The sequence below is a fragment of the Bombus vancouverensis genome, chromosome 10 (genome assembly GCF_051014615.1).
Source record: "Bombus vancouverensis nearcticus chromosome 10, iyBomVanc1_principal, whole genome shotgun sequence".
Lineage (NCBI taxonomy): Eukaryota > Metazoa > Arthropoda > Insecta > Hymenoptera > Apidae > Bombus > Bombus vancouverensis.
This window is the reverse complement of record NC_134920.1, coordinates 14,434,743-14,453,392: the sequence shown is the minus strand read 5'-3', so window position 1 is coordinate 14,453,392 and position 18,650 is coordinate 14,434,743. Positions and strand designations below refer to the sequence as shown.

The window sequence follows — 18,650 nt, the reverse complement described above, 5'->3', positions numbered from 1 at the left end:
TCAAACGTTGTAGAAATATCACGATAAACTGTTTGTTCGATTACGCTCCTCGCAAACAGACTGAAAGTTGTAAGATCGGGCAAACGCGCAGCCTATCGAATAACAGACCGATCCGACGTTCTCCGAGTTTCGAACGTTTTGGTATCGAAGATCGCGTGAATATCATCTTGTTACGGACTTGTCTTAACCTCGGCTATATCTATATAATCTATATACGTAGACACGACGATAACAGTATACAGGCTGGTATTTAAAGGTTTAAAAGAATCATCGAAAAATCATCATTTGAAATATCGAAAAATATGACTTTGAGGATAATTTCACGATTACTATCGTATTTGCGATGTTAATCGAATGCTATGTCAAATAATGCTCTTCCTCTGACATTTTTTGTCATGTACAGCTGTGTGCATACATACATACACGTACATGCATGTATACATATTAAGGCATCGGCAGTACCTAGGGACCTATACATACGTTCGTTAAATTATTCTTAATACCTCGAGACATTGCGCGTGTAAAGAGTTCTTTGAAGTATATTTCTTGGAATTATTTTCCTGCGATTAGCAAATAATATATATATACATATATATATATATATATATATATAGGAAAGTAGAAAAATGCAAGATAACATTGTGCAAACGCTTTTATTTATCGATTAACGAGTACCGTGAAATCGTAGAATATCGTTGGAATAAATGAAAGTTCAAGCACGAAGGATTACTAGGTGTTTCACGGTTTATCGACTAAAGGAAAGTTTCTTTAGCGAAAGTACCGTTCTGCGAGCCCCGTGGCGAATGAAATCGCCATTCGTTCGATCGGACAACGCCCATTTCGATCGTTTTTAAAGACCAAGATATTGTTTATCGTTTTCGAATGTCGTTTCGCGTAGAAAATCGATGCTCGAGCGCCGAGCTGCTGCAAACTACTCTAGGTTATTCACGTATGCTGGTGCACGGTAACTAGGCTAAGTGAAAGTGAATAAAGCAACGATCGGCATAAACGCGATGCAAAGCGAATACCCGGGGTGCGGACGGACACGCGTTGAAGGGCAGAAAAAATCGTAGAATCTTCCTGAGTTTTACGATGTATATCGAAACATTAGAACACTGTTGCCATTACGAGAGGATCAAAGTTGCGTTATAAACTACGGTAAATAATGTATATGGTACACGACAAAGTCGTGTAAGATATTTTACTGTATAGTATATTATTCGTTAAACGTTATTTCTACACCATTTTAACGTTCTATTACAAGCTGTAGCAGGATGTACATCAGCAGTGAAAATGCGTCGTTTCAATTATTATAATTACCTGTCAGATCAAAGAAAGGTTATCTCAATAATTATTAAATATTCGGATAATCGTTCGCGCGGAAGTTTTTAACTCGATCGTGTATTTGGTTCGGCTTTCAGTTCGAAGATTTAAATATTTCGGCGAAATAACGGACGAAAAGTTATATTTCCAGACTACTTGCCGATCGTAACATCGTTCTTTGAATATAAATTTTATTCGCAGCCATCGTAAACGTTTATACTTTCCTTTAATTTTGTTTCAACAAATCAGGCGCATATTTTCGATTTACTCGAAAATAACGTTAACAAATTTAATCCTCTCTTTTTAACTTCAATTGTACAAAATGAATAGACTTGGCGTTCTTTTATTTGCCACATTTAAGATAAATTTATCAGTTTAATTTATTAGTTATTATTACGGTTTTAATAGGATAAGCTTTAATAGGAAAGTGTAGATTTTGAACGAAGAAAACGATCCATGGTGGTCTGTAAAACAAGTAATAAAATAATAATTAACTCGAGACTATGAGATAGAACCGATAAAGTAAAGGCCATCTGTTTCAATTTGTTGGAACGAGTTGGCCTTATGGACAAACGAGTACTTTTTTCTGTTTTTCGCCGTTCGTACGTAATTAAATGACTCCAACGATTTTGATATATAAATTGATCTTTGGATCGATCGCGATAATTAACGATCGGAAACGTTCGTAATTCCGATACTTTTGTACGAAAATGTTATAAAACTGGAAAATTTCTAATATTTCGCGTCGATGGTATTTCGAAAGGACCGCTTTCGTTAATTTTCCATCGAATCGGTGAAATCGAATGGCAAAATGATATGGATCGAATGGAACGCAAACTGAAATGTTATTAAGCTTCGATTAATTACGTACGTGTTCTCTTATACGTATATAATGTTTATATAAAGTAAAACGTCTGTTGTATAAACGTAAATATGATCGATGTTAATATATTTTCTACTCTTTTAAACTTTAAAGCGCGCTGAATCTTAAGACCGCGCGAGAAATCTTTCAACGAGTAGATAGATCGATAGGATACGAAAGATACGAGCTTTTCGGATTCTTTCGAGTAAATAAGAAAAGATTGATCGCATGGAAGTGGTAGACGATCATGTGGAAGCAGAGGTATAATGGGACATCGTCCTGCTAGCGTTCTATTCGAAGAAAGATCACGTTAGAAACGTATAATAGCTCACTGGACCATATATACTTTCTCTCGGAGTAACTTGCTGCATCTCAGAGCAGATGTTTAGAGGAGAACTCTACAGGCTTCATACAGATTTCTCGAATCGTCATCGAATCGTGTGCAAATCGAGCTGTGGATAAATGTTTTCCCTCGCCTTTTTTTCCTCGAAACGTCGCGTAGATCAAGACGTTGCGTCAGCTGTTATTCGCATATTCGTTTCTTCTTCCAACAGTATCGTTTCGATATTTTTTCACGAACGAGGACAGCTTGGTCGATGCAAAAGCGATTCCGCTCGTGTTCGCGAGCTAGCATGCGTATTGTTTGCGGTATTTTCGCTAGACGTGATGGGATTGAGAGAAAGCCGTGACATTATTGGCCCAGAATTCGGGGCTCATGACCGCGTGCTAATTTAAGTACTTGCTACGAGGACCCTGTCCGTCGAATGGATGGCAAATAACTGTGACGTATCGCGCTGTCGGCTTCAAATTGTGCGCGTTATATACGTTTACTGCTCGCTCTGCTCGCTGCTTACTGCTTACGATGTATTACGTCGCCGCGTGCACGTTTCGTTGGTCAATATACCGCGAAAGACTTCCGTCAGCACCATGTTTCTCATCGATATCGACCCGTCATCGAGCTAACAACAAAATTCTGTCTTTGAAAACATCTTGAGAAAACTTTTCATTGAAAATTCGTGCCGTCGTAAACGACGTTTATTCTCCGTTTGTTCTTCTTCGATATTTTATTCCTCCACTGTTTTGGATCTATCACGTTTCAATATCTACTTTCCCATCCAACGATGGATTTTTCGATAATTTCGATAATTCCCTCGATGGATCGATCTGATTTATCGTAAACGTTGTTCGGGGGCGGAATCACGTCTTTTCCTGCTCGTGCATGATATCATGATATGATACGAAGCTGGAATGCTTTGACAGACAACTGTATGACAATCTGTTTGTGACGCGTAGTAGTAAGATAATTACGAATAGACGCGAAAGGACCGTGTGAAATATATATAATTCGTTACGCTCTTTCGATTTAATGCATTTATTAGCACTTTCGAGAAATTAGATGGCAATGTAAAATATCAAATAAAATAAAGGCGCAACACTCGTTGGTAGAGGTATGAATGCTGAAAAATGGGAGAAACTGTCGGAACGATATATTTGAAAATAAAACTTGAAACAAAATTATTTGAAAAGATATAAAAATCCCGTTAGTTTTCGTGATCATTGAGTAAACGTGTATTTAGTTGGAAGAATAATCATCGGGATTAAAGTTGATACAAAACGAAAGAATTATAGTCGCGATCGTTTACGCTTTTACGATATTTACTCTACTTAATTTTGTTTTTCGATTCGTTTCCACGAGGCTTTGCTTTTATACGGTTATGCGTATAAAAGTAATCAGTTGCGCTCTCATAATTTTCTAATGGTTAGAGACATTGTCTCTAAAGTAAATGAGAAAAATAGCGACGCGAAGATTAGAAAGATAAATAAATAGATAAACGAAATATGTAGGTCATGCTTTGACGTAAAACTCGATTGTAATTTTCTTTGATACTTTGCGGAATATTATTATTTTTATAGATATTTTACAGATATTGGCAGTTGAATGATTATCGGCAGATGAAAATTATTATCAAGGTCGTTATTTCGCTATTTATCGTATTCGTTGTTTGCGGTTATTACTAAACTGTAAATTCTTACGAAAAATGTTCTGTTTGTCAACGCAAGATAAAATATAAAATAAAATCGAACGTACAACGTGCGATAAACGAACGAAGCACGCGTGCCGAATTATTCGGTGAACGTTTGGTAGGGAAACGGTTAATGTTTTAAAAGAGTCGTACAACGAGTGCTCTGATTTAGCCTGGCACGTTATCGGCTCGGAATTGTAACGATATCGAGATGGCCGTATTACGAGTAATGAGCGTGCACGTGACAAGCAATCAGTTTGCATTTAGTACGACGACAACGCGTGTACGCTATGCTCTTTATTCGTTGGTTCGCGTGTCGTGTAAAAGTTTTGCAACCTGCCAGTTGGATAGCGATGCAGAAATTCACGCGTATGCGCGCTCCACGTTCGTCGTTTATCGTGGAACGTTAAATACGCTTTGTTTTCGTATGTTATTCGATCTATACGTTACCGTATCCGAATGAATAAAAATTGCGTTTTCACAAAATTGCATATTAAATTCTTCTTAACTGTACGTACGTATAAGTATCGTTATCGTATCATAAGTAGGACGATTTTTCATTGAATTCTTTATATTCGTATTCTCTCTCTCTCTCTCTCTCTCTCTCTCTCTATCTCTTTGATTACTATTACGGAAAGGCAGAGCTTTAAATCGTCATATCTGTCGTTTAGAAATCTTAGGAAATTATCGAAAGAAAAAGAAAGGACAAGTATTTCGTTATCGTTTTATATTCTACTTGCTCGCAATTATCGTGTTTACAATGTCGGCAATAGTACGACAACTAAGGTTGCAGAACTTCTTCTCAGTATGACCTTATATCGTTGATCGTTATTACTCTATTATCATTATTATCGATTATTATCATCTTCGTCACCGAGGTCGTTATTATTGTAGCTAGCTAGGATTTTGTTGGCGATTATAGCAGCAGGACCGTTGTAATTCGGCAGAATTTTTTACTCTTTCTTCTTTGAAACGTAAGAATCGATCGTCGCTACAAAGAAATGGTGATAACGCAACGGAGGAAATGCTGGCCGTAAGTGGAGCTCGGCGAAGCACCGGAACTTGGGTTGGACAGAGAATAGCGGTGCTGGAAAACGCGTGCAAGGGCAAGTGCAGAGGCAAGTGTGCAGAGGCTGCGTGTGGTTGGCCGTGGTCGCTCGTCGCTCTGCTACGTGTGTCTTGCATCCGGATGTGAGCTCGGAGTACATCCTGGTCTAGCCAGAGAGGATGCGGCCGCGTGCACAACGAAAATAGAGCAGACGGGAGAAATAAACGAGCAAACTACTCGACGCATCGCGTCGTACCGGGACCTCGCGCGTATCGCGTTGTCACGAGATCGAGCTACTCGCATGCCACACGAATAACTTTCGAGGAAAAGAAACGCGCGATCTCGAAAGAAACTTGAACGGCGCGAAGCAAAATTTTAATCGACCGAAAAACCTTATATTTAGTGTTTCATATTTGTTTTATAAGATAGAGCTACGATTAAGTAAATTCCAACTATTGGCCTGTTTCATAAGTAATTGGTTTTCACGTACTGGACAAAAATCACTACATCTTTTTTATCTTTTTTCTCGAGTCCCCCAATCAAGTTGCCCATTTGAATTTCATGAAATTTCGACGCTAACGATTTCCATTGTTTCGAACTTGACGCACCAGATAACCCAACAGTGGATTATCGTACAAATAAATTCGAAGTAATTTTTTGTCATTTATTCTCGCTGCGATTGCGTAAAGTAAATGGTAAACCGCATTCTTTGTTCCGCCTATGCTTACACTCTCGTTCACGGGTCAATCGGGACATCTGCTAGTTTCGTATGGAACGTAGTAAACGGACCTAGATGGTGGACGGAAAGATTTATCGATTGAGACTATGTGTTTGCGCGCCAACGATCCAAAATACGTGGTAAAGATATCGAAGAGTGAAAATAACGAACAACGAATTCAGGCCTACATCTTGAAGCGCGCAGTGAAAGTGCGCGCACACACGCGAGAATATTTGCGCATGTTTCGTTCGTCCTTCGATCCAAGTACCACGACCAAGGAAAATTTTAACCGATTAGTTACGAAATTCAGAGAAATTTTCCAAAATTTGAATCTGATTCCTGCAATCTCTACTTTACTCTACTTTACTCTCTATCTTTTGAAACGTCTACAAAGCTAACAATTTCGAGTGACACGTTTTAAAGAGTACGTACAATTCCTATGTGAGATATTTGTTGGTTAATGATTCTACGTCAAATAATTTAAGCGATATAAATCGAGTTTAAGCGACTGAAATAATTTAAACAAAATCGATGATGATCGTTTCGTTTGATCGCGAAAATCAGAAATCCAGCGCCCAATGAGATGCATCCTAGTTGTTCCAAGTGGATGATAAAAGAGTCGTTTAAACGTGTAGACATAACGCAGACGTGAGAAAAAGGAACGATCGAAAGATCTCTCGTTCGGATCACCAGTCGGCTACTTTTCTTTTACACCCTGTAACATCAGAATTCTGAGATCCTTTTGACGCACGTGGTGCATCATTTGCATTTTTATCGCTCGCCATTCGATATCTACTTTTGCACGCGGAATACCCGCGCGAGTGAAAAAAATTGGACGATTTTCCACGCGTGGGAATATCCTGCAGTGGGAATTTCTAATTGGAGATTTTTAAGAAGCGGTCGTCGATCTGAACGATAAGCGCGGAACCCGTTTGCCTTTGCCAAGTAGACAAATGCGATGAAAAGTGTTGTAAAGACGTTTGATTCGATTTCATTGGAGCGTATGCGATATCGAGCACGAAAAGAATACTCGACGGATATTAAAAATAATAAAAGCCGTCGAAAATAATATCAATATCGATATAATAGTTGGACAAATAAACAAAATATTTCCAAATATTTGTAGAATTTAAATTTCTTCGCCATCCAAGTTCATTTTCTACGAATTTCTACGGCCTTCGCTGTAGAACGATCCTCGAAACTCATTACCTGCTTATAATACTTTGCCACGAACGTCCCCAGATTTGCATACAATGTTTCGACTTATCGTAATGCAAACCGACGGATTTCGTTTCTCTCGTTCTTTGTATAAATTAACTTGCCTCGGATTATCGTTGTACAAATGCTGTATTTTTCAACTTTTATTTACAGCGTTTCGTCGGCGTAATTTTTCACTTTAAAAAGTGCGAACTTCTTTGGTGATCACGGTAGGTGGTTGCATCCTGTTCCTGTTCCTGGAAATTCGAAACGCTTTGACAACGCAACGTGCAACTTGGGTCGAACATCGGTCCTTTACCGCTTGGCCATTCCTTCGATGGTGTCGTAGATCGTGCGATAGAAACCTTCGTTCATTTGATTACCTGTTTCATTCGCATTTCGATCTAATACACGTCAGTCTATCGATGTGTTGACTTTCGTGTCTCAGCTTTAATCTTTTTTCTACTCTATCGTAATTTAATGCCTACGTTTCTCTCTACGATGCATTGGCACTTGTACGATCGGTACTCTTTCCAGTCCAGGAAGGTTAAGACGTTGTTCGACGTTTCTGGTCGTCTGTGCGCGTTCCTTTGTCACGAACAGCTTGCTCGGTTCTCAAGGGGACTGCCTTTCACTAATCTGCATCTGACGTGTCGGCAGACGATTTTTGTTTTTAAAGCCAGGACGTTTAACGTCAAACGTCAAGCGTAAAATTGTCAAACGGAAAAGGGTAAATTTCAACGCACCGCGTAAGATTTCTCGTCGCGTACGAGAGAGAAAAGGCGTTTCGATCGTTGGTGTTTGCGTGGATTAAAAGTGTTTTACGATTGGTCGAAGAACCGTTCTCCGCCGCCTCCGCTCTTTCGAAAGTGTGTGTATGTGTGTGTGTGTCCGCAAAGTTCCGTTACGCTGCGCATAATTGCGCGAGTCCAACTCAGACATCTGGAAACGCGTTTTGCGTGGGTACAATAGCTAGAACCATCGAGCTAACTACGTAGCTAGCGATATCGAATCTAACGACGTCTATCGGAAGAGTTGTCAGGGAACGCGGGTACCTTGCACGGCAATCTCTTGAAACGGATACTTGCACGTTCAGGTGAAAATCGTATTGGCGTTTCTTATTTGGCACGTGTACGACGAGAGATGGAGAGAAGTTTGCAGGAAAGGCTGAAACTTTGCATGGAAACTTTTGAAAGAAGACAGCTGAACGTTAAGATTTAATATTATTTTCTCTTAGATATGTACGTTTTCGATAAATACACGCAGAAAGAATAGACGATGGAATATGCAGTGAATTTTTCAATTTTTACGCTTGGTCCTCTCAAATATAATAATACTAATAATAACGGCTTTCGCCTATTCCAATCTCCTGTTTTTCCTATTTCTACCATATTCTATTTTACTTATTTCCTACTCTACCGTATATGCTCTAAACATTCTTTAAGTCTGATGATGATGATGTTGATGTTGATGTTGATGTTGATGTTGATGTTGATGTTGATGTTGATGTTGATGTTGGTGTTGATGTTGATGTTGATGCTTCCACTTGCTATTCTCTCTAAAAAAATGTCGATAAATGTAAGTTGCTTCGAAACCACAATTACATATGAAAAATATGATGTTGCTGCAACTACGAATATCTTGCGATCTTAGGATCTTACGAATAACCGAAATATCGTTGTTTGGAAATCAATTACGTTGCATGCTCGTAGGGGCGATTACGTAAATCTTTAATTACGCACAGCCAAAAGTTACAGGAGTGCGCGCGCGCGCGCTCACGCACATACCGTCAAAGTGGAACGCGCAGTGTACCAAACGCGTTTGGAAACCGTTTGCTTCTTGCATCGCGTTGCTCCTTTTCCGATTAATTATGTCACGGTTTCGTCACGGTTTCTATTTTTCGCTCAAGTAAATCGCTTTCGTCTCGCGAATCGACGTGAATTCTGCTTTTTCTTTTCTCTTTTATAACGTACTTGCTCATTGTACAGCGATGTGTAAATAATTTCTAACGATAATAATTCGATATTTGGTTAAACGAGAAAATTTTGATCGAATAACGCTTGGTGGGAAGAAAATAACGATACCGTGTGTACGAAACATTTATGACGATCGATCGCCGTTCTTGAATTTCTGTTCTTTTATTCGAACGTATATAAATAAGATCGTTATATGATATATCATAATTTCTAGTTAATTTATCAAAACGATAGATTACTTTTTATTTCGATAAGACGAGCGGACCTCGCAAACTATATATTTCCTATATATTTTTCATCGAGTTTTAAAGGAAATTCTCTATTTTCACCGTGTTAATCAACGCCTACTTAGCGAAATATCTAAATCTTGCCTGACCTTCCTCTTCCACGACTCACAAACGGCTTCAGAGCTTTCGTTCGAAACGCTGTTACTGGCATACACCCCATCGTTCCGATAAATATCCAAACACTTTGATGTATCTCGCCACGAAATGTAAACTTTGCCGCCGTGCATAATAATTCATTAATAATAAATAAAATATCACAAGCGATGGAATAAAGCGATTCGTGGAACGAAAAGATGATAAATTGGAAGAAACAATAAACTAAATAAAATAAATGCTATTAATAAATGGTTTTTTATGTAATCAACAGGTAATAAATTTGAATTATCGATCAAACGTACGATGTATGTCCATGTAAAGTCTATTTCACATACCACGTACGTACTATTTCTTACAGCGTTTAAAGAAAAATCTTCTTTATCGATGATTTGAAAATTACACGATCTCGAGATAAAGAGTTTCCCACGCGACAAGGTACCAAGGCATTGCGATTTTATTATTACGAAGCTACGAAGCTTGCAAAATAATGGCCGTTTAAAATGGCTGCAGATCCTTCTTATTCGTAATTTCGTTATTAAATGAATACATTATGAACGGCTATCGTGCCGAGCTGTATAATTAAAAACTAGAAATCGATTCGCACAATAATAATAATAATACGGTAACGTTAATAACTCAAAGGATAGGCAAATTATCGGTTATCTAAAATTTAAAGCTTCGACTCTGTTTGAAAAATAACAGACGATGTGGAAAAAGCGACTAATAACACGAATAAATGGAGATTTCCCGCAGTTTTAGCTGGATCGTTTCTCTTTTGTTCTTTCTCTTTTTCCTGTTTCCTCTCTGCAGAATTCATCGATTGCGTAAAACGTCGTATTACACAAGTTAGCAGAAACGTATCGAGCATCTGGTAAACAGGAAGTCGGATCGTTAAGCACACGCAGATCTTATCCGACGATTACCGGTTGGATTCAGCTATTGTCAGGATATTGCATCGTCGGATTAGATCGTTTCGCGGAAGGATGGTCGTTGCTGGCAGTTTCGCGGATAGTCTTTTGTGCATTAAATTGATCGAAGCTGTGATTTCCTTTTATTTGCGAGTGTTGCGATTTTGGTTACCTGGAATCGCTATGTTATTACCTTTACATATGCCTGTACGGTACAACGATACAATCTTAAGAAACTTTGACTTAAAGATAATTGTACAGATAATAATTTTATACAGGTGCATGCAGGTCCTTCCACGCAGAAGGACGGAACTCTCCTTCGTAATATTTTATCGCGGAGATACGGATTATTTTAATTATTTTACTTATTATTTAAGTTATCGTGGATATGCGAATTTTCATTTTAACTTTGGTCCTAATTTTGCTGGAAATTTCAGCGTATTACGCTTATTATGTACTCAAGTGATTTACCGTAAAAATAATTCATCGTTTTTAACAAGAACGATTATCGTTATCTAACTCTCTACACATAAACTATTGTACCTGTCGTTACCTAGTTTCGATGCTTTTAATCTCAAAGCACTTGAATTATTCGTATTTTGTACATATGGTAGTTTCGTTAATTTTTGTTTATTTGTTTATTTTATTTAGCTATATATAAACGTTAACGTTTACTTTTTCTATTGACTATTTTCGTTAACTGAATCGTTAAATTAATAATACAGATACATCGACTTTTTTAGTTGGGTCGATCGTAACTCGAATATAGTTTATCTTTGAAACAAACGAAACAACACCCAAAGAAATCTCTAAGCGTGTCTAAGAAAAGGAATAGTTACATTCTATGTTCGAGAGACTCGCAATTAAGCAATGAAACGGTGATACCTAGTAATACTATTTAAGAAAAGCGGTTAATCTATTACGTTTCTTATTCCTACGATCGGTCAGCAGAAATTATTTCTTTTATGCTTTTATGCTTTTATGCTTTTATGCGCACACACCTATACACAGTGTTTTATAGTTAAGTTAATAATAGAAATTTCATAATAGAAATACATGCTTGAAATTCCGAATGTTTCTTGTTTGAGATACCTTATCGAATATACTGTAGCATTTTAGTCGTTTAACGTACGTATATTCCACGAGTTAAGTGACAAATTACAGTGAACGAGCTACGTTATCTCATTTTGTTTGATTTCTATGTTAGCTGCACCATTCGTATGACAAGAACGTTTACGACACGTATTTAAAAATTATACCTATTGCTTAATAACCAACATTTGTGACAGGGGCATTTACGTGAAAAATAAATAAAGAAAAATTTTTAAAGTTTCATTTATATTTCTTTGTTATTATTTCTTCCTTTATCTAGATTCTACGATTATGTAATATTTAAAGAGATATTTATAGCGCTGTGATAAACCATTTTCCTCGAAGCAAGACATTTTTTTTATGTTTCGGAATCGCGTACCGATCCCTTGTCGAATATCTTTTATTTCGAATTATTTCCATACGTATTTTATACTTTAAAACGATATATTTTATCTGTACTTTCCGATATTCTACTTTTCTATCGCGTATATATCTTATTTTCCTGCATATTTCTTAATGGTTCAACCAAATTTATAAAATAAAAAAGAGATACACTTTTAAATGTATATAATTTGATATATTTCGGAATAAAGATAATAGCCGAATCAAAGTAACTCTTTGTATTTTTCCTTCGTCGAATTCATAAGGTTCGTAACAGATTCGTAACGGATTCGTAGCAAATTCGTAGCAAATTCGTAGCAAATTCGTAGCAAATTCGTAACACGGCTATGACCAACGAACATATCGATAGTACCAAGGAGCGTTTGTCACGGAAAACGCGCGTGACAACGATCTTAATGATTATTTGGGATCGCCATCCAATCCGTTAGAAATGTTAACCTTTTTACGATTTTTACGATTAAGATTTTAATGGGCGATTTTTGTCAATTTTCACGAGCCACTACGTTCTGTATCGTTTAAAATCCGGAAAAATGCACAAAATTTTTCCGTGTCGAAGGCGATTTTTTTTTCAAAAGTGATCTTTCAAAAGTTAGAAGAAGAAAAGAAAAAAAAGGATGTGCAGATTCGCGTCTGGATCACGAAGATCTCCGACAGGAATAGCCCAGCGAAGATCGCAAAATTATAGACAGTGACCTTCTTTTTCTTTCTTTTTTTTTCCTTTTTTTTTTCTTTTTTGTCCTTTCGACGAGAAAAGAAGGAGGGACAATCGAATTCGTCGCGTACACTTTTTCCATTCGATTAGTAAAATTTTCACGGAGGTAAGGACTTTCTCTCTGAAATTCGATTCAAAGGGACCGTGCTGCTCGTTTTTCTCGAGAATGTTTGTCTTTGACAAACCCAAGACCTTTCGGTTTACGCCATTAGGTATTCCACGCAGGGACGCCACGTATAGTTTATTTAGAGATTCGGGACTCATCCGTGAACGAAAAACCGGAGCGGAACAAAACGAATATACACGGAATTCCTGTAACGGCGACGAATATATACGAACGGCGTGAAACTAGAATCTAAGCGAATTAGAGTGTATCGGTAGAATTTGCTTAATTAAAATATCGACGATCGTTCGGAATCGTAGCAGCCTCGCCGATCGTCGATGATTTTCCGATACGTTGCAGAGATCCACGTTTCGAACATCTTTTTCCTCTTATAACGTGTAACTGCCTCGTTTTCGCCTTAGCTTTCGAGATACATGTTCGAAAAACACTGTCGGCCTTGTTTTATCCAAACGACGCGAATTATAAACGGAATTCGGCGTAGCGATATCGACGGTTTTTCGCGAATATCTGGCAACCTAAGGCCGAGCGGCGGGGTTATACGTATAGGAAAAAGTTGCCACCGAATCGTGCCTCCGACAACGTATTCCAGAGTCATCGAAATCGAACAATTCCCACTGGCAGAAGTGGATGTGGTGCGATTTTTCATTCGAGTCGTAAAATAAATCCGTGCATCGATTGCGCAACGTGGATCGGCGAGCGTGACCTTCCTTCGGCCAAACGACGTACGTATGTACATACCTGTAACTTACGTAACTCGTTAACGATATATAGAAACGATATATACGCGAAGCGTTGTTACGAGTACGTCGCTTGCTGCCTGCGGGCGTACGCGTAAATGAGAAGAAAACGCGTTGTACTTGGGCCACGTGTTTGCGATCGAAAGCGTGTAAGTCGAACGGCGACAAAAACCGCAAGCGATTCGGCCCATGGCGCAGACATTCTTCTTCGCTGGTCGTGGACATTGAAAGCGAACACGGAGAAAGCGCACGTACATTCTACATACGTTAAAAGTAAACGGGCCTTGATAGATTGTTTCATCTCGTTCGTTCTCACGATTTCTTATCTCCGCTGTTTCTATCAAATATTTCATACTATATAATATAAGCTATAACTTGTTTCGATAGTTTCAAGAATATGTAGCAAGGAATTTCTTAGTTACTCGCTGTCCTTTGATGGAACAAGATTAATTTACGTCAGTTTTATGCGGAAACGTTGTTAAACTCGGAAGGAAGAGAACTTTGATCACACCACTGTTCCACGAGGATTATTTGCGCTTGAGTTTACAGGTGCTATTCCACGTTATTGGAACTTGCGTCAAAGTCTGGAGAACTAGTTGGTGCGAGTTAAGAGCTAATCGTTCGAAGCAAGCGTTATTGCGCGCCTTGGTATTCTTTTCACGATAATATGTACCGCGAAAATATCCTACGCTATAGAGAGATAGATCATACGTAGGTGGAATACAGGAAAACGCCAGACGGCGGATTTTGCAAAGAAAGAGAAATAATTGATAAGTAAAAGGAATCTAACGGAAAAATGTTGCAGGGGAGGGTGAAGAATTTCTATTTCGACGACAGTGTAATGTACGTTAGCTGCTTCGCGAGAGCACTACGCGCACGCGAGCTTCTTGATCCTGACTTCTTTAATGGGTGAATTGTTGGAAAACGTGAAACGATTTTGTGAATAATTCTCTCGACGTTATATGTATGTATGTATGTATTGTTGTACGTGTAAGATGCTGTCAGGGATACGGTATTTTTTCCCGAAAGTCAGGAAACGTCCGCGTTTCAACGTTTAATTTCGAAAGTGAAAGTTTTGATTTTAGCGTTGTAATAAAACGTAGAATTGGAAATTTTTCGCAGAAATTGTATGCACGAATTTACGGACCACTTTGGTAAAATTGAAAAATGGCAAATCAAGGACGATTACACAAAATAGGAACATTCTGTTTAGATATCGATCGAAATATATCAAAGGAGATTGGGGAAAACAGTCGGAATCAACGATAATTGAAGCTTACAAATAAGAAATAGAAATAAAGGGCTATCGTAAACTATAACGGTATCCTTTAAACGTCGATCGTCCATGTCAACAGAGATCTACGAGGATTCTTGCAGAGGTATTCTCACGTTTTTATGTCTCGTACGAGTCACGAGTCAGAATCAGAATCAGAATCAGAATCAATGATATTCAGTACCAATCGTGGTGGCGATACTTACGCCTAACGGAATACGAACGTGAATTCTCGTGGTATTTTTAGTACTCGCCGACTGGTGAACTGGCAGCTAACGTATAGATTGTTGCACCCCTGCTCCATTATGATTTATCTCGTTAAACGGCACGACGAACGCGCGTCTCTATTTACGCCGAGTCGTCGCATCGAGCTCGATCGCGAGTTGCGACCACAGTCTATCTATCCGTCTCTTTTTCTGCGCAGGACAAGATAGACAATGTACGAGCTGCTTTGGAATTTCGCGCGACACATCGCATCGGTATACACGTAACGTTCACTGCACCATCTAATCCGCGTACTCCAGCGTGTTCCGTGTTCGAGGCATTCGTGCGCGTTAGACACCACTCGCCAACGCAGAATAAACGACTCGCGGTTTTTTTAACCAATCAAACGAATCGGAGACTGGCGGAGAAAAGAAAATTCCAGTAGATCGTCGAGAACGTAATTTATCTTTTTCACTGGTACCGTTCCATCGATATTGGGAAAATCGAGCAGCTGGTAACGAAGACGATCTCGGTGAAACTTTTCACGCTTTTTACATACTAACGTACTCCGCTAACCAGAGAAGAGGCTTATAACACGATCGAATTGTTGGTAGGAAAAACGCGTACATCTTCGTCTTAAGCGTTGTAACTCGATACGTCCGTTAAACACCGAAACATCCCTCTCATTTACCTCTTAGAATTCAGCAATTTACATACGCACAAGATGTCGCGCCTTGATTCGTACAGTTAGTATTCGTTAAGCACGACACGAGTCACGCGCGCTACGTCACGTTTGCTTGCGATTCTAAATCGATACAGGGTCGTCTAAATTCCTAATGTAATCGCGACAAGTGTCGTTGCATCGCGACGAGTGAACCGATACACGTAAAAAGAATGCCTTTCTTCTGTCCGCTTTCGAAAGTGTCGAGACAACCGATGGCTACGTCGTAGCGGTAGTTTTCGCATTAAACGAGCTTCACGTTTAATTTTACTGTATGAGAGTATAGTACCTAATAAATTTCCCTAGCCTAGGTTCCCAAACCTAGTAAATAGATCGACAAAGAGAGATTTTTTTTTATACCAAATTTGAAGTAGGTGCATTCGCTTTTCTATATAAGATTTGGATGAAACTTATGGAGTTTCGGCGATGAAAAGATTTGGAGTTTATGCGTATTCGATAATTTCCATTTCATCCGACGGTGTAAGGTGTAAAAACACGTTTCTCGCGTTTAAAATAGAATAACGATATCTGGTATAGCGCGACGATGAATACAGACGGTATCGTGGACTAATCGCAAGTTGCGTCGGTTGTTTGGAGGGAGAATGAAAATATTTTACTTTTCGAGGATTTAACGCGATACGAATTCATCAACGTTGATCTTAGATATTGAGATTAATCGTATTGTACATCTTAATTTTTGCTCGATTAGCATCCGTTCGATATTTCATTTTACTAGAGTTTAATGCCATATTCGTTCAAGAAGGCCGTATACGCCCGACGATATGTTTGACGAGGTGGCGAGATCTGATCAATTTCGTTCACGGGCACGTTATTTATCGATTATCGTTACGATGAAATATTTAAGTTAAATTTACAATATCATTACGTTTAGACCCGTTTCTCTTTCTAAAAACCAGAGATTGACACCTGATTTATCAAATGGTAACGCGACGATGTACGTTGAAATAATTATTACGCATGACTATTGTGATATTGTGATCGCGTGTTACATAAAGCGAAATCGTAGCATTTCTGTGTCGCGATATTGCGTATCTGGATCATGATACAGAGACACCCGTCCAGACGAGGCCACCAGTCAATGGCAAAGAGGCATAAACCTTTGTGGTATTTATAGTATACATTTATAGTATCATAGTGAACGCTCATATTCTTTGCTATTGGATAAGTTATACAGCAGAAGTCTGATTATTATCCGAGTTTCATTCTATTCATAGCAGGACGACCCCGGATAGCCGAGGCCATTCCAAGAATCGAATCGTGCTATCGAAATCTCGTTAACGAAAGAATCGAATATACACATGTGCTTATAAGTATTTTTATATTTTCCTTTAATTCGACTCTTAAAATTCGACTTTCTTCAAATTCCACTCTGAAAGGTCTAGAAATAATGCTGGAAATCTTTGGATCCGATCGGAGCCATCGGATAATAATTTGATCGAACCGAGATGAGAGGACCGGTGATAGCTAAATCTACGTTGGCGTCGCGTTTCAACGACGAGCACCCATAATCGACGGCAACGTGCGCGCGTAAAATAATTCCCGGCAAATTCCGCTCCAACCCTGTCCGAATGAAATTCTCCGTCGGTTTCCCACGCGCGTATATACACGCACACATACACACACGTATATACAGACGCCATATGCCCTTGTACATCCCGATTCATAAGTATCAGCTCGTTTGCGAAAAATTTGGTGAAACCAGAGTATCAGGGCAGTTATAAAAAATTGTACAATCGTTTGAAAATGTACAGTGTACGTTGTATTTGCTATAGCATTTCGTACTTTTGCGCAACTAGAAAAATTTCGTACTACGGGAAGAATAAAACGATTAAAAGTCCTTTAAATAGGCTTAAAAGTATTGCGAAATATCATCGTGGCCCACCGATAGGATACCGATGCAACAAATAGGCGATACAATAAGATCTAAAATGTTTTACGTACATACTCTGAGTATATCGATGAAAAATGTCTATAGGCGCGCAAATACTTCCACAAAGTATCGCACCGTGTATATTTTCTAACTGTGTATACATCTTCTTTTCGCTTTTTTCCCCATTGATTTCAAATTTTACCGACATAATACGAAATGTTTTACATCGCGCGTTGTTATACTTTGCGTAATGCACGCGTAAAACTTTTCTGTGGTAGATGTTGAAACGTTTTCGCGAGCCACTTATACCAACGCGTAGCTGGTTTCGTTTAAAGTGGTAAATCTTCTTTTATGGTATTTATGAACGGGACTGTACATATGACACGACCCAGCGATGGGTTATTTCGCTGTTCTTCGTACAATTAGGAATTCTTGTCGTCGTTCGCGACGACGCGACGCGCGCCCAAGCGCCAGATGAAAAGCGCTACGACGAGGAAAAGGGAGCGCGCGAGCTGGCGGATTCTGTGGGAAACGGAGAGGCGAAGCGAAGGAGGGATCGATATGTAGCGACCCGAACGTCGCGACCGGATCTAGGAAAAGCGGCTCGAGGCTTGCACGCGCGTCATCGTCGCGACGGAGAAAATTTTTCGAAATTGGTAAAGAGGAACTTGGAAAACTTGTTGCGCGAATAGGCGATAGTTTATCAGAAGAGGCTGAATAAAGAGAAACAGGGAAGAGACGGAGCATGTTGTCGGAGTCGGTGAATTCCAGTAAGCTGGAAAATTGAAATTACCGATATGGTTGAGAATGTTGCGTTAATACTGTTCGAACGATGACGAGAACTTGAACGGTAGAGCGTCGAAGACGAGTCGATAGAGCGAGAGAGACAAGAGGAAGAAGAATCTCGATTGCTTGTCGTATGCAAACTCGTACGTCAAACGATAAACTCAGGACCTATCCTACCATGAAATTTTCGGCTTTTCGTGGTATATAAGCAGCCGAGGTTACGAAAATCTCAATCCAATGACCAAACGACGCTGTAAGAGTTGCTCGAA

At 39.0% G+C, this 18,650-nt stretch overlaps 1 protein-coding gene across 3 annotated transcripts in view; it reads left to right on the top strand.

Moving 5' to 3' along the window:
- Nucleotides 1–18,650, top strand: part of Ptp10D (Protein tyrosine phosphatase 10D) — a 54,186-nt gene that overhangs the window by 7,232 nt on the left and 28,304 nt on the right. The window lies entirely within an intron of this gene.